A 26,709-nucleotide genomic window follows, 5' to 3' on the forward strand; every position below is an offset into this window, starting at 1 on the left:
CGATTGCCCTAATATACGAATGTTTTGAGATATAACAGAAAATTTGCGAAAATACAAGCTTTGATATACAACGAAATATTTGAGATACGATTTTTTTTTTGCGATGAGTGTTAGTGTATAGGCGACCGATAAATGGCGTTCAGTCTGTTTTGTTTGTTGGTGCTGCATGTTAACACGTCGTTGTTTAGTTCGTTGTATTTGCGCCTATTTTTCGTGTTATTTTGTCTATTTTATTATTAACCATGGGTCTCAAAGCTAAAGACAAAGCAGTGATAAGAAAAGAAAAAAACCCAAGAAAATGATTTCGATGGAAGCAAAACATGAAATTATAGCAAAGCATGAACGTGGCGTTCGTATCGTCGATTTGGCAAACGAGTATGGTCGAAATTCTTCTACAATATCCACGATCATCAAGCAGAAGGAAGCTATAAAAACCCCCGAGACCATTGTTGCCAAAGCGTCTCTCTCTCTCTCTCTCTCTCTGATCAAATTACGTACTGGATATGTCTCTCTTTGGATACTTCGATTTTTGCCAAATATTGAGGGCTACAAGAACAGTTGATTACTATTTACGTATCATATAGACTATTAAAGTAAACGTATCTTTAAATAGGCTTATATTATTAGTATCAACAAAACATTTACTGGCATGATCAGAGGCCGTTTAACGAAACGAACACTTCTCTGTCCTTAACTCGGAGCGTCGGAAGACGCCTCTCTCTCTCTCTCTCTCTCTCTCTCTCTCTCTCTCTCTGATCAAATTACTGGATAATGTCTCTCTTTGGTGGATACTTGGAATTTGCGTTGTAATCTAACCAGAAAACTTCGTTTTTGTTATTATTACTGGAAACAAGCAATGATTTTTTCATTATTTGCGCTTTTGGACTGTTATATGTAAACTAGTATGTATTCATTCGCTCGGAAACTAGTTTCCGCATATGAGGCGTCACTAAAAAACATAGAAAATACAACATAAAAAAAAAGTGTCGAAAATCATCATAATCTCCAAATTTTTGTTGTAATCTAACCAGAAACTTATTTTTTATTAATATACTGTGCTAAACTATAAAGGATTTTTATCATAGTATGCCGTTTTTTTAAAGCGTCGTTAACTCGGAGCGTCGGAAGACGCCTCTCTCTCTCTCTCTCTCTCTCTCTCTCTCTCTCTCTCTCTCTCATCTCGTCTCTCTCTCTCTCTCTCTCTGTTCAAATTACTGATAAATGTCTCTCTTTGGATACTTGGAATTTGCATTGTAATCTCAACCAGAAACTTCGTTTTTGTTATTATTACTGGAAACAAGCAATGATTTTTTCATTATTTGCGCTTTTGGACTGTTTATATGTAACTAGTATGTATTCATTCGCTCGGAAACTAGTTCCGCATATGAGGCGTCACTAAAAAACATAGAAAAATACAACATAAAAAGTGTCGAAAATCATCATAATCTCAAAATTTTTGTTGTAAATCTAACCAGAAACTTATTTTTATTAATATACTGTGCTAAACTATAAAGGATTTTATCATAGTATGCGTTTTTTAAAAGCGTCGTTAACTCGGAGCGTCGGAAGCGTCAGCGTCGTAACCTCGGAACAAGCGTCGTAACCCAGGATGGATTTTTTCCATTGAATATTTAAGAAAAAGCGTCGTAACCTCGGAACGCCAGTAAGCCGAAACTGGTCGTAAACCCGGGGGACCGCCTGTATATATATGTCTATTTATATATATATATATATATATATATATATATATATATATATATATAATATATATATATATATAGATATAGATATAGATATAGATATACACACACACACACACACACACACACAGGCACACACACCACAGGACACACACACACACAGATATATATATACTGTATATATATATATATATATATATATATATATATATATATATATATATATATGACTGGTAAAAATGTTCTGTAACAACAGAATTCCATCTAATAAATGGAGCCCATAAAAACACCAAAATGTAGAGGAGAAAAGTACTATATTTCAGAGACTGCTGTCTCTCTCTTCAGGTATATGAATGATGAAAAGTTTACAGAAAAGGTGGTATTTATACCAAGAGATCCGTCCACAAGTAGCCAATTTAGGTCACCCCTGCTGATAATCTTCCTTTAATCTTCTTAAGCGTTGGTTGAATGCACACTTTGTCGACGACATCTGAGATCCACGCCCCTTTTGAGATGTTCATTACCTGCTTCTCTTTTATTAAGGCCGATTCCATCATTTGACTCTTGTACCGGCAGTTGCTGCTATAAATTACACGTGACATATTCCAGTTTATTCTATGGTTATGTTCATTTATATGGTTGAAAATAGACGAGTTCTGTTGTCCATACCTAACTGACCGTTTGTATATAAAAGTATGTGTATATAACTGTTTAACTTTGTATATAAAAGTATGTGTATATAACTGTATGTAGTATTTGTATACGATGTAAATATGTATAGCCTAGTATTTATGCATTATATTATTAAAGTGTTTGAATGATGCTAAAGTATTTCAATATCCGAGGAAACAGTAGTAAATTTCCCCACAATGAGTTTTTTTTTGGGTGCATATGTATATCTAAGATGACTTAATTATAAAAGCCTTTTATGTATAAGCTAGCTTTTGCAACAACACATATCTTACGAAAATTGCTTATGTGAAGATGGTTTTTAGTAGTACAAATGATAGTTATTGTATCGTTAAAATATCAAGTGAACGAAGTCGCAAAGTCGATTCTATGTCATGTTTTTAACTTTACCGTATAGTGGTATGAAAAACACCAGTGTGTCGTAGCGATGCGTCATCAATATAGTGGTATGAAAATACCACATGGTGTTTTGTAGCGATACGTAATCACAAAGTACAAATCCTTTTTCCCGGACCATCCTCAGAATTTTACGACTCTTCAACTTCAAGATCGATATGGTGAAATATATTATATAGTCATACTTATTGTTAAAATTCACAGTTGAACAAAAGCAAAACATTATATTTTTGATTGTTATGTACATATATGTTTTTTGTGTTTTACGGAATGTTTGTTTTGAAAATAATACCTATTAGTGAACATATGGTATTAATTGTCCCACTATTTATTATAGGTGATCTTAATTATCTCACATTCATTTAACAGTATTATATTAATATTTATTTAAATAAACTGTAATTATAAATAACAATAATGAAAAACATAAAGGGAAAAAATGTTTTTGCTGCAGTAGTGGTGTTTGTTTGGATTATGCATCTGACCTCTCATTTCCGAAATCTGAAAAATTCCAAAAAACCGAAAAACATCGGAAATGTGTGTGTACTGCACATTTTTTTAAACACGCACACAATGTCTACACTTTACTGATACCTGTTGGTGAAAGACAAATTACAGTACGTACGTATTTTATTCCTGAGAGAGAGAGAGAGAGAGAGAGAGAGAGAGAGAGAGAGAGAGAGAGAGAGAGAGAGAGAAGAGAGAGAGAGAGAGACTGATTAAGGACTCCAAGGCGTGTTATTTTTTACAATTTTTTTTATTATCTTGGGATTTTTTTTTAATCTTGAGATTTTCTATTCAATTCTCAAGATTAATAAGAAAATTACCGTAAATTGACTAGCATCAGCACACATCTGAATGACTCGGCCATTAGCAGGCTAAACCACCAACCTTATGACTTGCATGATACATGAGATACATGACAAACACACAAAAACCCACTGTTTATTGGTGGAAAATTTGGGGGTCGCACGATATGGGAGATTGCACGTTATTCGAGTATATACGGTATGTGATTTTTTTTAGCCTTTTATGGAACACAAATCTAGCAAGAAATTGCCATTCCCCAGATTGGCAACACTGGCCTACTCACGTTTGTTGTTGTTATGAAATGTGGTGTGCGGCGCGTTCTTTAAATTGTACCCATATAAACGAGTTAATTATGTGGCATCCAAAAGCCCTGATCTTTTACTCTTATGGGAAAGACGCCTAAAGGTCAGATGAAGGTTTTTACGTGGAATATACTATTAACGTGTTGTGACGAAGGAAGAGATGTTTTCGCTGCATACTGTTGGTAGCATTATCGTTATACCTATATTACTGGATTGCACTGCAAAATCGTCGCCATCTTTTATCAACATAGATTGTTGGTGAGTACCCATATGATTTACATAATTTTGATAGTTCTCTTACCACTCATCCTCTCTTTTCCTTGTAAAAAAAAAGAGGCCCACCATGCGTATGTAGCTTTCTAGCTGTAGTAATCCCTAGGCTAGTAGGCTACATATGTACAATAGTACATATACTACATTTATTTTTTAAGGCGCTAATTTTGTACATAACTTTAAAACTGTCTTGAATTTAGTTTTTATTTTGGTGATAGTTGAAAACATATTTGGTGTTTCGTTAACTAAAGTAAGGCAGTTATAAACATTGGAAATAGTGGTCTTGGTGGGTTAACTATTAAAGTAGGCAGTTTTAAGCATTTTTGAGGGGGTATCAGGATACACGGGTATTTACTTATCACGGGGGGGTTCTGGGCCCTATCCCCCGTGGATAACGATGCCCCACTGTATCATTAAAAGGGTCTGCTACAGGAACTCATTCAGCAGGCTAAGGTCATTGACTAGGTGCAAACCTTCTGTTGCTTCTAAGAATAAAAACACACAACACAACTGTTAAAGCCAAGCAATCCATACTCTACTTCCTTGTAACTAATTTCATCTCACGTCGAAAAAACTGAAACCCTCAATATCACCATCATACGTACATCTGCTTAATCCAATGTGCACGATTGTGAAGGATTTTTCCCTGCAGAACGAAGAGTTGTACCTGAATATCCTTTGCTCTGCCACAATTGCCATAAATTCTACAAAAAAGACCTAAATAGTGGAAGAAAGCTCAATATGAGCTAAAGCTTTGACTTCTTCCTCTTGATCTCGATGCTCCTATGCAAACTGACATAACTTCCTAGGCCACGGTAAAGACTACTGTCTCCTTGACAGTGTATGCATGAAAGCAGTAAGTAGTAGGATAAAGACTTTTCAGAGGGAGGAAAGCAGTTAGTAGGACAAAGACTTTTCAGAGATGAGGAAAGCAGTAGTAGGATAAGACTTTTCAAGAGGAAAGCAATAGTAGGATAAAGAGGCTTTTTTTTCAGAGGAGAGGAAAGCAGTAGTAGGATAGAGACTTTTCAGAGGAGGAGGAAGCAGTAGTAGGATAAAGACTTTTTCAGAGATGAGGAAAGCAGTAGTAGGATAAAGACTTTTCAGAGGAAAAGCAACAGTAGGATAAAAGACTTTTCAGAGGAGAGGAAAGCAATAGTAGGATAAAAACTTTTCAAAATTGTGTGAAAGTCGCAGCACACTAAGGTTGGTCATTGCTGCTCTAGCTGCCATAGTCAATTTCCTACATAAACCACTGACCAACTTTGCTGAGAAACAGGTGGTGGATTAATGAGTTTCTAAGTCCAAAGTCTTTAATGTCCTAACAACAAGGTCAAAAGGGATTAAGAAATACTGGCCTATAGATAAATCACCAAGCTGAGGTACAGAATCATGACCTGTTCTACAAATACACCATCCTCAAGGGCTTAGGATTCACTGTATAGCTGATTTGGCTACTCTGTCCAAAAGAGAACTAATGGCCCAGCCAACCAGAAACACTCTGCACGATAGATCATGCAAGGATTTCTCTAAGGAACTTCTCTGTCATGTCAGTCACAGAAAGTGACAACAGATCAAGCATGACTTGAAAGAAACTAGAATCCTGGTAATACCCTCAAGGGAACAGAACACATGACAAAGAGATTGAAGGTGTCTGGGGAAGCCACTGGATAATAGTACCCATGGCACCTTTTAAAATAATTACTTGCTTGCAATCACTCACAAAAATCAATCTAAAGCAGCAGGAAAAAACTACTTACCGGGATGAATAAATTGGAGCACCTCGCACACTTGTTTGGTTTTCTTAAATTCCAGCCATCACTATTTGAATCCAGCGCATCTACATCCCCACCAAGTCCCACTTTCACCATCACTTTCTCGTTCTTTACCAGGCTTGAGAAGCTTCTGCTTTGAGGGCGGGAAGCTCTCCTGGCAAATCACATCACTGCCCAGGTCAGAACGTTTACTATTAAACAATGGCTCACTATCACTCCAGGTTGTATAAATGAATCTCGGGCTTTTTTAATGGCATTCATCAACTCTTCTGAACAAAATTGACTGAATTTACATTTTTGCACTTGCTATTTGCTTCACTTCTGCTTTCCCCTGTACATCAAAAGATCACTGCATGAACTGACTTGACTCACCATGGAGATGTCCTTGCCATCCAATTCGCTTTTGCCTACTTTTGTGGCAGTGAAAGGATCAATAATTGAATTTACTTGACTAATCACAGGGCTCCTTTCACTTGATGACGTAGGAGCTGATGAACTCCATGCTTCGTCTTGTTTCCCTCTCTCACCAGAGGGCTGAATGATTATGATGTTTGGTCTCTCTTTGGAGCTACCTGGAGAAACATTGTTTTTCAGAAGAGGACCTGGGCTCTAGAGGATACGTTTCTTCCTGTCGAGGCTCTTCTGAATGAGATCTGACACAAAGAAAATATAAATTTTAATAATACAATTTATTTTAATACCGACAAACACTCATCAAGCTACAACTTTACTTGTAAAATAAAGACAGAGTTTCCCCAGTTACACATGGTTGGGTTGGTGGGCTGTCTGTTGTCTACCCTCACTTGCAATTAGCTTGGGTAAGTTTCTGTTTTCTCATCAATTTTTTTTTCTTGCCCATTAAATTTTTTAAAGTATTTGTATTTTTCCAAAGTATACATGCGGGAGTCTTTTTATTTAAAACTATCCTGAAGTGTGAAACTGGACTGGTCGATGAACTTGGTAACAAAGTATATCTTCACAGTGAGTGTGGCCATCATACTTTAAACTGAACAATCTATCCAAGTACTAATCCTCTGCTCCACAGATGATGATATTGGCATTAACAATGTGTGAAACTCCTGCAACTGGTACTACTCTGAAAAGAGAACATCTCACAATTGCAGCAAATAAAAAAATAACTAGAAAACTAAAAACTCAATCAAGCTACCTACAAGTTAAGAGGTAGGAAAGGACAGCCTATCAACCCAAACAGGTATAACTGCTAAATTCTTCTCTGCCTCATCAGTAAAGTTATAGCTAGATGAATGTTTTGGTAAATATTACTGAAATACAATTTTCAAAAATATGATAAAATACAATTAAAATATGCAGTACATGATCAAAATGTACTTTAGAAAGTAAAATATTCAAAACAAACACATTTTCATACATAACTCTGAATAAGATATGAGATCAAGATACTCACAATAACATGCATTTCTCTGATAGGACAGGACTGAGAGAACATTTTTTTCTGTGTTTTCTGAGAGATGCTTTCAGAGTGAAAGTATTGTACAGATACTGATTTTTTATACATCTCTTGGTACAGGAAATAATTGCCTGCATTTAATTGACAGTCATATGATGTAAAAATTATATGTAGTATCAATATTATCATCAAAAAGGAGAACTAATGTAAAAAAAAATCCAAATTATAGCCAAAATGTTTTTGTTTTGAATAAAATAACAGGTCCAAAGTAAGAAACACTAGAATACTTCAAACATGTGATAAAATAAACTGGTTTCATATTATAAATCCACAATACCAATTTGCATTCCTTCATTATTTACCTGCATCCACCAAAAATAAAGATAAAAGCACTATACTAGGAATGAAGAAAAGCTCTTACATATTTATTTACTTGTAAGTTTAAATCTGTATGAATTAAGAACAAATAACTTAAATTTGCCTTAAGCATCAACAGTGGTTTTTTTTTATTTCTCTTAAGATGTAACCTCCTCAGCAAACAGAATATGTAAAGTCTTTAAGTTAGATTAGTATCTTGTGACTAATAACAGCATGAAAAATCAGAAATATATTTTGGGAACTGGTAAAAATTTTTATCATAATAACTTTAGCTGACAGAGTACCTGAACATTTTGAGAGAGGGTTTATTCTTCAGCACGGTTAAGTGCTTCTTCGAGGTGGTACTACTGTGCGGTCTGGATTTATCTGGTGGTTGGCCATTATTACAAAATATACATTTGCCTGCAAAAAGAAGATTTTTGTATACAATTCTCACTTTATTGTAAGTAAAAAACTATGTTTACAAGTATAGTCACAAAAAATATTTTGGTTTTCATGAGATTCTACCATATTAAAGAATAAGAAACAGCAGTAAAAAAGTCCCTCATGAAGTCATAACACATTGGGGTTATAAAATCTAGCAAATAACATGCATTTTATACAAAACATGGAAAGGAATCTACTAATTTATGTCAGTAGTCATTTCAATTTTATGAAATCTTTTCATTCTATTCACACTACTAGTACTTGCAACTAATGAATAGGTACATACTATCTAATAACTATTATACTACTCTTAACTGCCCAAACCACTTATTGCTGACTAACAATACTTAATGTAACCATAAGATATAAAATAGTACAATCTATGATCCTGACATGTTTTTCAAATTTAATACAGGGGTCAAGCCACAAAGGGAAATTTTGTTTTACATCTAGACATTTACCACAAAATCAAGATATGAAATGCAATCTATAATCTTAGCATACATATTGGTTTTTCAGCATTTTTTAGTAACCATTACACATAATAAATAAAAATAATTGAATGTTATCAACCGCATGTATTATAAAAACAAACGACAATCAATGACTAGACAATAGTCTACATGACACAATAAACAAATATTCCCCTACAAATATCTAAAAAGAACAAACACCACCGACCTCTCCCTGATAATGAGCTACTCCTTCGTACTAATCTAATTTTGTTCCTACTCTGCCTCATCCCCCCATTGGCCTGCTTTTATTTGTTGATGAGAATAGCCACTATTTCTTGTACAGACAATTTGAGAAGTGGATTACACTCAAAAATAAGAAGAGCAACTCCCGGTAGATACACTTCTGATGCTGGGACATTCTGAAAAGAGGTTCAAAACAACATGCAGTCATTTTATTAGGAAACCATTATGAATCCATTCATTATGTTAATGGAACTCACAATAAAATCGGTATACTATATTTGAAAAGCAATTAATCCTTTTTTCCATACAGCACCAATAAAGAATTTGCCTTTTTTTGCTATCACACGTGCCTTCATAACATCCAACTGGCAAACATAAATGTATATAGTACATGTGATACTTCACAACATAAAGCAAACCGAATAAATTCAGAATCAAATATATGTGGATACAACACTTTTAGCTCAATGTATGATCACTCAGTGTATTTAAACTGTCATAAAAAAGTAGAATATACCAACCAATATATATAGGTACTATTATGCATAGACTAACTTCTTGACACCCACTGGCTGAGGTTTTATAAGTTACAGATAGTCACTGGTTATCAGCGATCTGGTTTTATGGTGCTTGTCTAGCAATATAAATCTGCGATTTTCTTCTTATTGGCACCGGTAATCAGGTACTGGTGCTGATACATACCTAACAGAGGCACAGATAACCATTAATTGGCAATTTTCAGTACTTACCGGCACCGAAAATCGCACTGTTGGAACCCCCACCAATAAACAGGGACTGCCTGCACTAACAATTTAAATTGTCTTTACTTTATATTTCATGGCCACAAAACTTCTTGTTTCCCATCGTTATCTCTACATGAAAAGGTCGGTTGCCTGATGCACCTTTCCACTGCCTTCTATCAAAGGCATCATCCTCCACCAAACCTCTTCTCTCCATATCTTCCTTCATTTTTATCTCGCCATCTAATTCTCTGCCTCCCTCTTGATCTTCTTCTCTAACTATTATTCTATAAACTCTTCTTTCAAAATGTAACTGGTTAAAGAAGTATAGTCAACATTCACAAATACTAGGTTTATAATATTACGACAGATGCAATGGAAATCTACAAATGTGACTATGGGAGTGTCTTGTTATGTCACCTTATACTACTGATAATAATCCATCTCAATTAATTGTAACCTTCTTTTTTCTATACATCATAATATGGTTAAATAGTACCTGCATTCAAAAAATGGGGGTCAAGTAATTGATACCTTAAATAAAAAAGGGATTTTGATGAAGGAAAAATCTATTTCTGGCATGGGTTTTTCGTGTCGCCCCAGTGAAAATAATCCTTAAGTTCATTATTTCTAGGTAAATGATACTAACATTATACCAGAGAAAAAATAAATTCAGGAGGATGTCAGAGTAACTGACTAGCTCACCTTAAATAAAAAGAGGGTGTCGGTATGGAGCTGGGGCGAGTGAGACCACTACCACTAATCTCTTGTCATTTAGAATCCTCCTTCATCAAAATCCCCCTCCTGAGAGAGCTGATACACAGTCGGAGTCCATCAACTACTACTACTACGCTACCCACCACGCCGACTGCAGCGCCTCTGGTGGCCATCCTTGTAGTTAGATGGCAATCTTGGGCTGCAGGGCGGGGAACAGGGGAGGATTTCACTGGGCGACATAAACCCTTGCCCAGAAATAGATTTTTCCTTCGTCAAAATCCCTTTTCTGGGCTCAGTTCGTGTCGCTTCGTGAAATAGTACCAGAGAATTAGCACAAGATTGGAAAAGTAAAAAAGAGAAAGGTCTCAATGAAACAAAAGAAGTAAAAAGGAGTAAATATAATCTGATTGAGAGCTTACAAGTTTATCCATGAAATAAAGTAACTTAAACTAATGAAACAAATTATATACAGTTAACCTTATATCTAATACAAGTGAGGTTCAATAAAAAAGTACAAAAGGAGAGAACACTCACCGAAACTTATATATTTAAATCACAAACAGCATCTCAATTATATGTTGGTGTACTTCCTAGCATAAAAATAAGGGGAGCAACACCGATTAGTTACAAAAAATTCCATATATACATTTATAGTTTGTGGGGTGCCCCTAGCAAAAAAAATAAGGGACACACCACTATATGTAGCCTTTTAAGCAGCTAAGGCTGAAGGACCCAATGAGCATAACGGTAAGGTTTAGGTGCATTGTTAGTTGAGGCAGGTAGAAAGGAGATCTGGATCTTCGACTACGACTACTGAGGCAGTGACAGGGGAAATCTATGTTTACCGCTGCTACTGCTGGAAATTTTTAAAGATTCCAAGGATTTTAAATAATGACGCTTTAAAAACTGTCGGCCATTTCCAGCCTGTATATTTCTATAAGTCATCCAAAGTTCATATGCTGGAAATATTAATGGAGGTGGCTACTGCCCTGATGTCATGGGCTTTGGGGAATGAGTCAGGATTAGCTTGTTTAATGAAGTAAAGGATTTGTTGCCTGAGGATCTACAGGATGTCCTGGACAGAAAGGCTCGTAAGGTCGTCACCGGACAAAGAGAAGGGTCTTGTGGAAGAGGGATGACCTTCCAAGGGGCCCACCTCATTAAGGGGTCCTCATTCTTTGCCAAAAAACTACGATCTGGAGATAGTAAGACTTCTCCTGAGGGGAGGAATTCTACATGTCCAACATCTCTGGAAAGGGCCGACAGTTCTGATATTCTGGCTCCTGAGGCCGCCAAACTTAGTAAGAATAGAGTTTTCCTCAGTAGCATTATATAGGTAGAACGTTTGTCAGTGTCTGAAGCCAGTTTGAGAACGTCATTCAAGAACCATGAAACTGAACTAGGCCGTTTCAGAAGGTCTGAAGCCTAGCACAGGCTTTAGGAATAGACGTAAAGTAGGAGTCTTTTAAGTCTATTTTAAAACCAACTGAAAGATTTTCTTTAAAGCTGACATATTAGTGGTAACATACTAGCTGCTAATCCTTTTTCGAATAAAGATCTGAAAAGGATATAGCCAGGTTGACTGTCATGGTTCTGGTGTTTGTTTCCTTCAGGAAATTTGCTAACTTCTTACAGCAACATCATACTGTCTTAAAGTTGATTCTCTCTTATCTGATTCTAAGAAAAGAATGTTCTGAGGATCAATATTTGCATCTCTTTAGCCGCAAACTTCATGAAATCCATAAAGTTAGGGTTTGAGAATTCCTGAGGAAGCGAACACAGTCCTCATTTGTACTGACTGAGATGTTTGGGATTGGGGATCCGTCGAGGTCGGAGACCCAATTCCAGAAGCAGAGGATACCAGTTGCTCTTGGGCCAATCCGGGGCTACTAGAGCTACTTGTCCCTTGAATGTCCTGAGTTTTTGTTCCAGACTTTCAATAGAAGATTCACTGGAGGAAAGATGTATATCTTCTCCCACTGATTCCAATCTATGGACCATGGTGTCTATGGCATAGGCCAGAGGGTCCAGGTTGGGGGCCACATAGCAAGGGAGCTTGTGGTTCGCTTGAGATGCGAATAGATCTACTTGGAGACATGGAACACTCCGGCGTATCCACTGGAATGAGTTCTTGTCCAGGGACCACTCTGATTCTAGAGGAACTGATCGAGACAGAGCGTCCGCTATCACGTTCCTTACTCCCGCTAGATGGGTGGAGGATAGATGCCATTTTGTACTTGGTTGCTAGAGAGAAAATGGCTATCATGACATGATTCACATGTTTTGATTTGGATCCTCCCCTGTTGATGCAGTGTACTACTACTGCGCTGTCCAAAACCAGCTTTATATGAGAGTTCTTTGCTGGTAGAAGCCTCTTCAGAGTGAGGAATACTGCCATGGCTTCCAATACATTTATGTGAAGCTGGCAGAACTGAGATGACCAAGTTCCTTGAACCTTCTTGAATTGGAATATCCTCCCCCCACCCCCCTCTTAGAGAGGTTGTCTGTGTGGATAACCAATGCCGGAGGGGGGCGGGAACTGGAAAGGAACTGATTTGGCCACAGGTTCTTTGTCTCCGCCCATGAGATTTGACATTTGCTCTTGAGCGCCAAACTCGATTTATATCTTTCAGTTTTGCTTTCAACAGAACGTCTGTTACTGACGCAAACTGGAGTGAACCTAGGATCCTTTCCTGGTTTCTCCTTGACGTTCGTTTGCACTTGAGGAATTGTCTTACTGACTTGGCTATTTCTTTCCTTTTGACCAATGGAATTGACAGTGTGTGGGAGGTCAGGTCCATTGAGTGCCGAGCCACTGAAAACGTGACTCCGGTGTGAGCCTGGACTTTGTCTTGTTTATTTGGAACCCTAGATGTTCCAAAAATTGGATTACTTTGTCCGTGGCTCTGAGCATTCCTCGACGGTTGTTGCCCAAATCAGCCAATCGTCGAGGTATGCTACTACCATTATCCCTTGTGATCTCAGTTGTTGTACTACTGCTTCCGCTATTTTCGTGAATACCCTGGGGGCTACGTTCAGCCCGAAGGGCATCACTTTGAAAGAGAATGCCTGGTCTCCCAACCTGAAGCCTAGGTATGGGCGGAAGTGTCTCGCGACTGGGATATGATAGTATGCGTCTGTAAGATCGATAGAGGTGGTGACGGCCCCGCGGGGTAAGTAAGGTCCGCACCTGCGAGATAGTCAGCATTTTGAACTTGTCGCAACGAATGAATAAGGTTAGACGGGACAAGTCTAAGATTATTCTTATTTTTGATGAGCCTTTCTTTGGCATGCTGAATAAGCGTCCTTGAAACTTTAAATGTTTGCCTCTTGACACTACCCCTTTCTGAAGGAGCTCTTTTGCATATTCTGTCAATTCCTTTGTTGGTAATTGAAGGAATGATTTGGATGGAGGGGGACCTTTGATCAACTCCACCCCAGTCCTTTGGACACAATGCTCTGTGCCCAATTGCTGAATCCCCCACCTGTGACGGAAGAGGAACAGCCTCCCTCCTACCTGAGAGATCTCACTGTTGTTGTGCAGGCGTGCTCCGCGCCCTCCACGGAAGTGTTTCCCTCTGTTGGTTGCCCTTCCGCCACCCCTCTGACGAAATGCACCCCTAGCCCTGCTTCCCCTTCCAAACCTATTAATGGCTTGAAATGCTTGGCTTTCAAATACGGGATTGAAAGCAGGGGAAACAGCGTAGGAGGTCGAGGGCTGGCTTTGGGGAGTCAACAGGAGGATGGGCTGATTCTGACCTTTCGCAGCTGCCGGTTGCAAGGGTTGAGAGACCGGGACTGCCTGTACAAAATGTTGCTGCTGCTGTTTTTGGAAGGACGGGAACTTCCTGGTCTTTTTCAGCTTTTTGGCGCCAGCAGGAGGATTCTCAGGTTTCCTCTTACTGGAAAGGCCCCAGCGAGCCCTGAGGCTTTGGTTAAGCCTGGTCGCCTCATGCTGCACTTCATTTACAGCTGATTCTGGGAAGAGGTCAGCCCCCCCATATGGTAGACGATAGCAGCTTGTTCGGCTCGTGCCGAATTGTAGCTTCCTGCAGGACATGTTTCCTGCAGTTCCGTCTCGCCACCACAAACTCGTACAGGTCCGACTGTACAGTCTGTGTTTGTGCCTTTGCCAGGAGCTTGAACAGAGGCTCCGAACCGTAAGTCAGGGCGGCAACCTCTGTCATCACCAAGGCATTCAAAGTTCTTCCTAACCTAGTCCTTGCCTCAAATTCGGCTTGGATAAGGTTATCCTCGGCAGCCTGGGAAGTCTCTCCTGAACTGATCAATGGCACAGTCCGGCTTGAGTTTTCCTACCGTGAATGTTTGCTGGAAGGTCTTCCCAAAGTTTCCCCAAAGGCTGGGAAGAGTGGGGAACGTCGGGTCTGATTCCCTAAGCTGAGGAGAGGAACTTTTTTTGCACATCCTTCATGGCAGCCTGGATGGTAACCTCAGCTATCTTTGTTGTTGAAGGGGAGTGGTGCCTCCTCCTCCGTAGCAAAGATCGTGAAAGGGCTCTTAAATGCCTGGAGCTTGGTATTGGTACAATTCCAGTCTTCCAGGCATCGTACCCATTCCCTCTGAGCCTGTTCGCGACTGTACAAAACAGTCTCCTTAGGGATCTTGTCTTCCCTGTTCAGAGCTGCTTCCTGTTAGCCTAGCATATCCCATGAAAGGTGGTTGCAGGCCAGCGGGATGGAACTCAAAGTCCTCGATACGACGAGTTCCATAGTCCGGGATGGAGATCATACCATCCTTGAAGGGAGCAAAGGCTGCTACCCTCCAAGGATTGCTCATAAGTGAAGGCGGGAAGGGTGTTGTAGTCAGGCAACAAGGCAACTCCGGCGCCTGCTACGGGAAGAACGGCAGGAGGAGCTTAGCTCAGCCCTACCAGCCGATTCTCCTGGTCCGTCAGACGATCAGAAATATTCTGAATCGACTGACCGGACCGAGTCAACGAGGTGGAGATCTGGGCGATCATTTGATCGAATCTGGTATTCATCATTGAACCGACCATGTCCCCCACCTGTTGCATGACCCCTGCCGTGAAAGCGACAGGATCAAAGGGGCCAACAGGACTGGCCTCAACAGGGGTCACCAGAGGAGCTCTGGGTAGGAAGAGGAGTACTGGCTCGGCGGGAGCGGGCGGACCTTCTCTTTAGAGGACTTACCTCTTGACCCTTTCGAATGCGAAGAAGAGGTCTTCGCTTTCCCTGCTCCGGGATGGTGAGCCGGAGACTTATGAGAAGAGGAAGACGACGAACCGTCCTCTCCAGGGTCTTCTGCTCTCTTTTGCCCCTTTACCTTGGGGACTATTGAGGCAGTAGGCGTCTTAGCTGGAATCTCTGATTCCGTAAAGCCTTGGAAAGAAGCAGAGGAAGGGATAGGAGAAGAAGATCCAGAAGCGTCCAAGGGAAGCCCTTGGGCGCCCAATAAACCTACCTCAACCAACAACTCACCTCCACCTACCGTCATTGGCTCTACATTGAGGTCCAGCGTCGCGACGTCTGCCGAGATGTCCTGGCCTCCCCCTTCCATCAGGGCCTGCTCCACCTATTGCTGAATGGCGGCGATCGTTGAGCTGCCGCGGCGGGGTCGACATACCCAGTCGACTTACCTGGGAAGATCCTAACAGCCATATCTTATCCAAGATATATGGCTGCCCCTTCGGCGCATTCTTGCCGAAGCCACCTACCCAGGCTCTCAGGGTAGCCGACGCGGCGTCCTTAACGGTGGCAGCCTGAAAAAGAGGGTCATTGTAGTCCTTACAACGAAGCCCCGAGGACGAAAGATTAACATTTGAAACTGTTAGAACTATATAGCAGTATTAACAAATTCATGTGATAGTATATACCAGAAAAGAATATACCTACGCCGGTATATACTTACTCCGTCCAAAAACTGTTCCACCAGCTCGTAACAGATGGAGCAGGCTTCGTGGTGCCACACGATCAAGTCCTTGTGGCAGACGGCACAGGGAGTGTGCGAGCGACAGACCTCGTGCCCGCAGGGGTCCTGGAGGACGGCGTTACACCCGGCCTCCTGACAGTTGGTAGCCTGTAAGTGGATAGATACACAAGTATCATCGTTATACACTATCAGGACCACTTATGATGCATACAGGAGTAGCATAAATTTTTGGGCATAATCCTCCCCTCCTCCCCTGAAATCCGTGTGGGAGAGTCCATGGGACCCGGTAAACTGGTTGAATTTTCCGGTGTATGCCGGAGAGGAGAATTTAGATAAACCAGATACCTTTCGTACACCTATAGTTGAGTTTCAAGGAGGAGTACGACACGCCGGAGAACGAGAGAGGATTACCCATAATTTAAAACTATTATAAATAAAATTAATTAAATAAAAATAATTTGGAGTGTGGAGCTCCGTCGTAACACCCCTCCGTCAACCACCGGGCGTTCGGATAGCAAGCAGGCGCTCCGTCAAAGACGACGAGGGACTACTGATACACAATGGGGAAAGCATGTAGGACCGACCGATCCCCCTTCCCCTTCAATAGCTGGCGGAGTCAGCTATAACTAGGAAAGAGGGGGGGGAAGAGGAATCGTGCAAAAGGAACGCCGGAGAAGGACTGATGCGGGCAGAGGGGGTGGTGCCAACCCCCCCGATCACACCGGAACTCCCCGAAGCTCACAGAGAACATGGACGGTCCAGCAGTACTCCCTTAAGTCCATAACTCCTGTGACCCCCCTAAAAGGGGGGAGGAGGGGAGTGGTGCTCGGATGGTCGCTATAGCGACCGTGAGCGAGCGAGGACAGACCCCCCTCCACGTGGGAGGAGGGGAAGGGTACTGGGACTAGGGCGATCAGTGGGCTCGACGCGCTTTGAGCGCAGGTGGACCATGAGGTCCCGATAATGCAACAAAACATAGCCTAGGTCCAAGCTGCCACCACGAGAGCATGGATGTTAGTCCACAAGGCGATAATGCACAAAACTACCTAGGCCAAACGATCGCCCTTAATATGCAACCCCTAAAATGATAAATACATCGTAATAAAGAGAGAAAGGGAAATCACGAGTGAGAGAGAAAGGGGACGTCCAGGAGAAGTAGGCTAATTTCCCCGAAGGGAAACAAGCAAACTGCTCAGGAGCTGGCCTTAGCTGACACGTAAAACGGAGGGCAACGGCCAGGATGGCTGGACTAGAAGAGACATAATGAATAGTAATCACTCACACGCCCAAACACCTAGACCAAGGGACATGCATGCATGAATGCTAATCTAAGGCACAGGCAACGGATTTCCGAATAGTACGATGTAAAGCAATAAAATGTGTGGGAACTTGTGTACCACGTGATAAACCCACATATAAAGGTAATAAATACACTGGATAGATACCACGGTATGGGGGACCGAAGTATCTAACCGAACATGAGGCGAGCCGGCAAGGCCGCCATGCGCCAGACCAGGTGACTATTATCGGACCTAAAAAATGGTAAAAATAGTTCCTGGCTGACAAAAAACTAGTGTAAAACCTTTCGGGGTACTTAACTTAGCTGCGGCGATAGCTGCTAATTCCATAGTGAAGGTTATAAACCAAAAAAGCACACGAAAATCACAGAGCAAAAGTAGCACGTGTGTATCCAAGTTCGCTAACAAAACGGATGGCCAACCAGAGCGCTGCAGTCGGGCGTGGTGGGTAGCGTAGTAGTAGTAGTTGCTGACTCCGACTGTGTATCAGCTCTCTCAGGAGGGGGATTTTGATGAAGGAGAATTCTAAATGACAAGAGGTTCGTGGTAGTGGTCTCACTCGCCCCAGCTCCATACCGACACCCTCTTTTTATATAGGGTGAGAGAGTCAGTTATTCAGACATCCTCCTGAATTTTATTTTTTTCTCTGGTATAATGTTAGTATCATTTACCTAGAAATAATGAACTAAAGGATTATTTCACGAAGCGACACGAACTGAGCCCAGAAAAATTTTATCTTCATTTTCATAGGAAGTCACATACAGGTATCAGCTGGGGTTTCGTTCTGACGGCTTGAAGATAAGCAAAAATTACCAATAACCGAAAATCAACAATTTTCGGCGCCAATACCACTTTATTACTGCCACCGATAACTGGAAATCAGCGATTTACGGCAATTATCGGCACTAGACAAACCCCATAAAACTGGATGGCCAATAACTGAGGCCGCTAATAACCAGGGGACTGCCTGTAGTATTATTCAGATGATAAATGTTCCCTTAACTGAGGTCATTATGAAATTGATTCTAATTATCTAAACCAAAAACTGAACCACTGAATCTCTAAGAACTGAGTGAATGTGACTGTAGGGAAACTCTTTGTTAATAAGTAATCCTCCTTATGATTCCAGAAAGGATTAAGCAATTACCATTCATGCGAGACAGCGGCCATGACCCAGGAAGCATAGGTCCTTAGTTATGCCCAAAATGAAAACCTGAATAGTCCTTTAAGATGAAAATTCATATAAAGATTTTCAATGAAAATTTGGATAACAAAATGTCAGCTAGTCCTCAAATGGTGCAGACGCTACCTGTCCCACTGCTACAAATGGTCCTTAAAAAATATCCTAGAATGATTTATATTTTACATTTCTAAGGTACAAGCTAGTGATGTGGTTTGGTAACTCCAAGCATCTGCCATTAAAAGTGCACTGACATCCAAGGTTACACCTACAGACATAGTATGCCAACATGAGCTGAATTGCTATCTACGTATCACACTACTATATGCTCTAAGACCAACTTTTTTGAGTTAGTAAGAGATCATATTTTTTTGTATTTCTATCATCAACATCCTGTGGAGAAAGAAAAGCCAAAATATAGTCCACAGTTCTTAAAAACTCTTTCCGAAGTAGAGAAGATACTTCCTTGATGAGGGATGGGTGTATGGGGCCATAAAGGTAGCATACTTTAAATCTAAGGAAGTAGGAATTCCCCCCAACTCCAGTCTTCATCCTGATGGGGTTCTGATAAACAAACTTGCCTACCAAGCTATCAACTTGCCCTCAGGACCACCAGAAACGTGATTGTAGAACCGTAGCGCTCTGTCCTTCACCTTCTTGATTGCATACTTCCAAACCACTGACCCTATCTTGTCATCCACATTCTGAAAATTCTCAGAGTTGTAGCTATATAATCTGAAGTCCACTGACCATGACACAAGTGGGGAACTTGTCTCCAGAAAGGAACATCCATTAATAAGGCTCTATTCTCATATCCAGCCATAACCCCTACAATTTCTAAAGATAAGCCCGACTAATGGAAGAACTGTCATGGAAGGCACAACACCTTCCCTTCCTTCTGTCTTTACCCAAACTTCACTGCAGGCAATCCAACTTTTTCCAGCCAACTGGGGGGACTGCCATCTCCTTGCTGAAATCATCCTATTGGGGTAGTTGGAAAGGGTCATCTACAATAAGTGCTTGGAGATCTAGACCATCTGACCACTAGAGTAGGACTGGTCAATCATCTCCTCCCTAGCAAAACATGCTAGCAAATTGATGGATGACGAAGAGACGCTGATGGTGAAGATCACAGAATGCAAGACTACTCAAGTGAATTTCTCATCCACTTCTTTACCTTGGCTTTCCAAGAATAAGAATGGGTCCACACAGTCACAGAATTATGTTTTTAATATCTGTTGATGACCTAAAACTCAGACATTTGTAGCTGATCTCCCTTTCATTAACAATTTAACATCAGCAAGGATGACAGAGACTGGCTTTACAAGACGGAAGTTGAATCCTAAGCCAATTCAGCAGCCAGTGCTTCCCTCAAAGGCGTGATAGGTCATTCCAACTTGAAAATACCACAGACTGTCAAACACTTCTGAAAAGGATAATTTATTCTGTAGGGCTAACAATACATCCAGATCTTCATCCCTTGTCATCTCAAATAGAACCACCTGATCTCTGGAAAAGTAAAACTGTGCCTTCTTGAAAGCCCTTGAAATTATCTAAAAAGGTGCAAAAATTCTGAAGAGTATTCAGTCATTTAAAACAAAGAATTCTCTGGGTCCTCAGTGTGGAGAGCTGAAAATCAACAGTTTCCAGTCCATGGAGCAGGTGCTGAATGAATCACTGGCAGCAAGGACCATTTCCTTTTCCTATCTTAGACAAGCAGGGTAAGCAAGGACAAATTACAAAAAGAAACAAGATAAAGAAATGGAATGAAAAGAACTTTGAACAAATTCATGAGCTCGAATTGCCAAGAGCAAGCTGGTCAAAGGCTACAGCTGAGTAAGGGTGAGCATGATGCCCCAAATCCAGAGAAGAATCACTATCCCTGGGCACTGCGTTTCCAGAGCTCTCCTTGGAATTATCCAAGTACTGAATGAGATTCTGAATGAAGCGAGTCACTCACAAGAAAAGGAAGGGTTACCTGCTTTAAATTTGCCTCTATCACTGTCAGTAAGATATCAGTCGTAATTGTCTCAGTACTAAGAGCATCCACAGTTCTTGCTTGGGGCAGAAAATGGAGGGAACAGTGGTGATCATCTCTAGAGAGGAAGGCTTGGGAAGGGCATACAGAATTTTGTAGGTAGAAATTCCCTCAAGGAAAGCTGATAAACTTTTGTGCAACACTACCTCAAGTAAAAACAATTGGGATATGGAGATCATCTGCTTGGACCAAGAAAATGAAGCCACACATGGCACACCAGTAAGAACATTCCACAGAATCAAGTAAGTGGTGTGAATGGGGTCGGGTTTAAAATTTCCAGTTGGAGGGCAGTTGATGCCAGAAGCCTATCTCCACTGTTCCAAGAATAGTCAGAGGAGGTAGGAGAAGGCTGGGAGGAAGCAGTATTTCTTCAAAAGTCAATCCAATCAACATTCAAAGCTGAGATTGCTTAAGACGAGATCTTGCGCTCAACACAAGACTAGTAGCTCTCTCTCCTTCTCATACAATCTGGTCTATCAAAAGGGCAACTGGCACATCACGAACTGAAAGCAGCAGGTTACTGATTACATATATCAGTTTTAGAGTTTGGTCAGTATTGTTTTGTTTTTTGTTTTTGTTTTCTGCATTGTTGAAGTGTGGGGATTGTTCAATGTATGAGAAACATGTTTAATTTTATAGGCTGTCTTGGGAATCTATTGAAGTTGTGACGTCATAAACAAGATGGTGGCGGCTTGGTGTGCAAAAGATAAACAAACACTGGTAGATGAACCAGCGAGGCTGATCTGTTCTGCTGTTAGATATGAGAGCTCACTTTCATATAGGTATTTGTGGATTGTAAGTCTGGCTGTAATTGTTATTTAGTCTTAAGCTGGATTGCACTGGGGACCTAGGAACATGAACAGTGGGTAGATTGTATGATTGTTACTTATATGAAAGATTAGGCTAGGAAAATATTCAATTGGGGCAGAGCATGGTTGCGTAAAGATGGCCGGATCCAAAAGTGAACAATGGGAGATAAGATGGAGCAAGGGATTGTCCAAAATTATTGGGATACATGGAAAGTATAAAGGATGGAGAGGACAAGTTGAAGATTGGCTTGTGGTGTGTGGAGAAGTGAAATATCTGGGGATAGAGATAAGAATAGCTTAAAAGGAAAAGCAATAGGAGGTAACAGGAGGAATAGATAAGTGATGAAATGACATATTTTTAATCAATTTGTATTTTCATACCTAACAACCTGAGGTCTTAAGAATAATCTTCTAGTGCCAGCTGGAAACCGTTGAAAAACAATCAAAGATTGTAAAACAAGGAATCTGTGGCATCTGGCAACTCATGCGTATACAAGGTGGATGTTGGTCACTGACCAGGCACTTGGAACCTCGTGACCGCATGACCGCCTTGGAGAGTACTCGATTTTGCTCTCCTCCCAAGCCGGTTGCTTTGTTTGACTGTGATTTCATTTTGTTGTAGTATGTTTGTGTGTGTGCTTTGTTATTGTTATGGAGCCCTACAATTCTGCAAGGCCCTTCGTCCAGCGCTTGTGTCTGGGTGTTCAGTTTTCCGTGCTCCAGGTTTTTGGCTGCTGCCATTACAGATCCCCCATAAGACATGAAGTAGGTTAGGGTTCAAAGATAATCCTATCCAACCTGGACGAAGTTTATCTAAAAGATACGCTAATGGAAAATTACAGTAAAACAAAAAATTATTTTAAAATAGGAAAAGAATCAAGTGAAAAGATGAGAGATTTTCTAATTAGGTTTGAAAAAGCAGAATCAGAGTGTAACAGAGCGATGGGGAAAAGCCTGCTTGAACGAGAAGCTAAGGGTTTTCATGTTTTAGAGAATTCTTAGAAGTCGCTGCACATCGGGAGGAGAAGCCCAGTTTGAACATCACACAGGAGACCTTCCTCCTCCCCACCGCCGTCAGGAGAGCACCAGACACCGCCCCACAACGACCATCGCACCAGAGGGATCCTGAGGATGATAGAAGCGTTAGCTCTCATCCTGAGGACGTCCCTAGTAACCCTGAGGGTGATCGCAGCTCAAGCTCTCGCCCTTAGGACGACCTGGTAGCACGCCCTTCGAGGGGACCTTCCACCATCACCAATAAGGATGAGGCTCCGCCCACGAAGAGGACAGCCAACCAGCAACGGGCCCCCTGATGACATCGCTCGTGACGTCACAGGTATTGCCCAATAAAAAGTGAGGTACCCGTTTCTTCAAGCCAACCGAATGCAATAAATAGCCTGATACATCTGATACAGACCATTGCACTCAGCGATCCCGTCCCGAAGATGGCCAAACGAGGTGGCCGAAACATAGACGCCTTTTAAAAACCAGAAAAGAAGAAATAACAAGAATACCGGATAGACCCCTGACGACTATGGCCTGTTCCCGACCACGAAACGCACCTGTATACCTGTTGACGACCCCAGCCTGTCCCTGATAACCAGTTTGCTTTTGATAACACCAGCCCGCCCGAAATTACCGTTGACGACCTACAGCACGATGAACATTGGACAGCTGCTTTATAATACCAACGTGCCAGAAAAGCAAATCATAAGGAGAATTGAAAGAATATTGTACAAAGTCAATTCTGTGAATTCTGCCATTATTTTTAATAAAACATGTTTGAAAGAAGGTCTGTTTCCAGCATACAATAATAATAATAATAATAATAATAATAATAATAATAATAATAATAATAATAATAATAATAATAATAAACTGTAATTACAAAATTCATAATGGTTGTATTTTAAAAGAGATGAAAATGACCTTTCCATTTTAAACTTGTAAGGATAATTCCTCTTTCTTACTGAGATGAGAGAATTTTATGGTAGATGCTCGTGTTTATTATATTTTCAAATAATAATAATAATAATAATAATAATAATAATATCCCTGATGGGGTAGGGTCCCAGCTATGGGTTAAATAGCAAAACTCAGCAATGATGGAAAGAAATGAAGGAATAAACGACAACGACGTAAATGGAACCTCTGGCAACAGAGGAGCTTCGTCCGGCAACCAGGTATTCAACCCAATTGTAGGGGAAGACGGTCAGGTACTTGGAGGTCGTCATCCAGCAACTGATCACCACAACGACAGTAATCAACAGCCTGAGATTGGAGCTACAGAGGCAAAAGGAAGAAATGGACAAGAGAAGAAAATAAGGAAATATGGAGATGCTACATCAGAAGCAACCCGACGGAGAGAGGATATAGAAGAAGATTGGCCAACATCTGGAATGAGAGGAATAAACACCCCCCAAACAGAGCAGAGGCTGGCAGACCAAGTAAGGAACATAAAAGAAAAAGAACTGGCTCTCCCCAACAGAAAGAGAAGAACTGGAAAGGGAAATATCCACACGACAACGAATTACACGAAGACGAACTGAGAGACGATGCCACAGAAGACGACAGGGAGGATGAGGTATCAAACAACGAGCACACGAAGAAACACCGACGAAGTAACAGAGAGGACGGAATGGGTAGAAAGATTAGATAATGGATGGAGCCAGATACAGAGAGAACAAAGATCCCCTCCATGAAAGCCTACAAAACACCAAGAAATTAAGGGAGAAAACAAGTGAGGTCAATGAAATAATGGGCCTAATACACACCACCAGTATCACAGAAACAAATAACTTGACATATGCAGGAGCAAGATTAGTAGCAGAACTGATGGGATTCGAACACCAACACCACCGTCACAACAACCCAACAGAAACCAAAACACAGCAACCTCCTTGGAAAAGGCGCTGGAAAAGCAAATCATGGTGATGAGATCTGACTTGAGTAAACTGAAAGAGATGGCAGAAAAAAGGCTAAGAAGCGAGAAAACAAGGGAGGAACTCAACGAGAAATACAAAGTACAAGAGAGGGGACTAACAACAATAGAAGATGTAAAACAGAGGCTTAAGACCAAAGCACACAAGATCCAACGGTACATGAACAGGAATAAGGGATACCAACCAGAACAAACTATTCGGTAACCAACCAGAAAAGACGGGGGGGGGGGGGGGGGGGGGGGGGGGGGGGGGGGGGGGGGGGGGGGGGGGGGGGGGGGGGGGGGGGGGGGGGGGGGGGGGGGGGGGGGATAACTATACCGCCAACTAAGAGGGGAAGACAACCACCCAGAAATTCCTGAAGCCGAACCAAGTAAGAGACTCTGGGAAAACATATGGAGTAATCCGGTATCACACAATAAACATGCAACATGGCTCCAGGAAGTCAAGGAAGAAAGAAACATGGAGAATAAAACAAAGATTCACCGACATCACGACAGACACAGTCAGACACCAACTAAAGAAAATGCCAAACTGGAAAGCCCCAGGTCCCGATGAAGTCCATGGATACTGGCTCAAAAAACTTCAAGGCCCTACACCCACGAAATAGCAGAACAACTCCAGCATTGTATCTCAAATCACCATGCACCCAAATGGATGACCACATGAAGAACATCCTTAGTACAAAAAGACAAGAGTAAGGGAAATATAGCCAGTAACTACAGGCCTATCACCTGCCTACCAATAATGTTGTGGAAGTTACTAACAGGTATCATCAGTGAAAGGCTATACAATTACCTAGAGGAGACAAACACCATCCCCCACCAACAGAAAGGCTGCAGAAGGAAGTGTAGGGGCACAAAAGACCAGCTCCTGATAAACAAAATGGTAATGAAGAACAGTAGGAGAAGGAAAACCAACCTAAGCATGGCATGCATAGACTATAAGAAAGCCTTCGACATGATACCACACACATGGCTAATAGAATGCCTGAAAATATATGGGGCAGAGGAAAATACCATCAGCTTCCTCAAAAATACAATGCGCAACTGGAATACAATACTTACAAGCTCTGGAATAAGACTAGCAGAGGTTAATATCAGGAGAGGGATCTTCCAGGGCGACTCACTGTCCCCACTACTCTTCGTAGTAGCCATGATTCCCATGACAAAAGTACTACAGAAGATGGATGCCGGGTACCAACTCAAGAAAAGAGGCAACAAAATTAACCATCTGATGTTCATGGACGACATCAAGCTGTATGGTAAGAGCATCAAGGAATAGATACCCTAATCCAGACTGTAAGGATTGTATCTGGGGACATCAGGATGGAGTTTGGAATAGAAAATGCGCCTTAGTCCAACATACAAAAGGCAAAGTAACGAGAACTGAAGGGATAAAGCTACCAGATGGGAGCAACATCAAACACATAGATGAGACAGGATACAAAATACCTGGGAATAATGGAAGGAGGAGATATAAAACACCAAGAGATGAAGGACACGATCAGGAAAGAATATATGCAGAGACTCAAGGCGATACTCAAGTCAAACTCAACGCCGGAAATATGAATAAAAGCCATAAACACATGGGCAGTTGGCCAGTAATCAGATACAGCGCAGGAATAGTGGAATGGACGAAGGCAGAACTCCGCAGCATAGATCAGAAAACCAGGAAAAACAAATGACAATACACAAAGCACTACACCCAAGAGCAAATACGGACAGACTATACATAACACGAAAGGAAGGAGGGAGAGGACTACTAAGTATAGAGGACTGTGTCAACATCGAAAACAGAGCACTGGGGCAATATCTGAAAACAGTGAAGACGAGTGGCTAAAGAGTGCATGGGAAGAAGGACAATAAAAGTAGACGAAGACCATAAATATACGGAGACAGGAGAAAGACAGAAAGAACAGAGGACTGGCACAACAAACCAATGCACGGACAATACATGAGACAGACTAAAGAACTAGCCAGCGATGACAATTGGCAATGGCTACAGAGGGGAGAGCTAAAGAAGGAAACTGAAGGAATGATAACAGCGGCACAAGATCAGGCCCTAAGAACCAGATATGTTCAAAGTATGATAGACGGAAATAACATCTCTCATATGTAGGAAGTGCAATACGAAAAATGAAACCATAAACCACATAGCAAGTGAATGCCCGGCACTTGCACAGAACCAGTACAAAAAGA

General features: G+C 41.2%; 1 protein-coding gene and 1 long non-coding RNA gene across 4 annotated transcripts in view; one reads left to right on the plus strand and one right to left on the minus strand.

The window, feature by feature from the left end:
* The window catches only part of LOC135196998 (protein PHTF2-like), a gene marked incomplete at its 3' end in the record, with an annotated part of 362,229 nt that overhangs the window by 137,948 nt on the left and 197,572 nt on the right, over nucleotides 1-26,709 (plus strand).
* LOC135196744 (uncharacterized) lies at nucleotides 6,304-8,902 on the minus strand. Its single transcript, XR_010310445.1, has 3 exons — nucleotides 8,861-8,902; nucleotides 8,038-8,155; nucleotides 6,304-6,599 (listed from the first exon to the last, which is right to left on the minus strand). It is a non-coding gene; the product is annotated as an uncharacterized LOC135196744 (long non-coding RNA).

Source organism: Macrobrachium nipponense, chromosome 18, assembly GCF_015104395.2.
Source record: "Macrobrachium nipponense isolate FS-2020 chromosome 18, ASM1510439v2, whole genome shotgun sequence".
NCBI lineage: Eukaryota > Metazoa > Arthropoda > Malacostraca > Decapoda > Palaemonidae > Macrobrachium > Macrobrachium nipponense.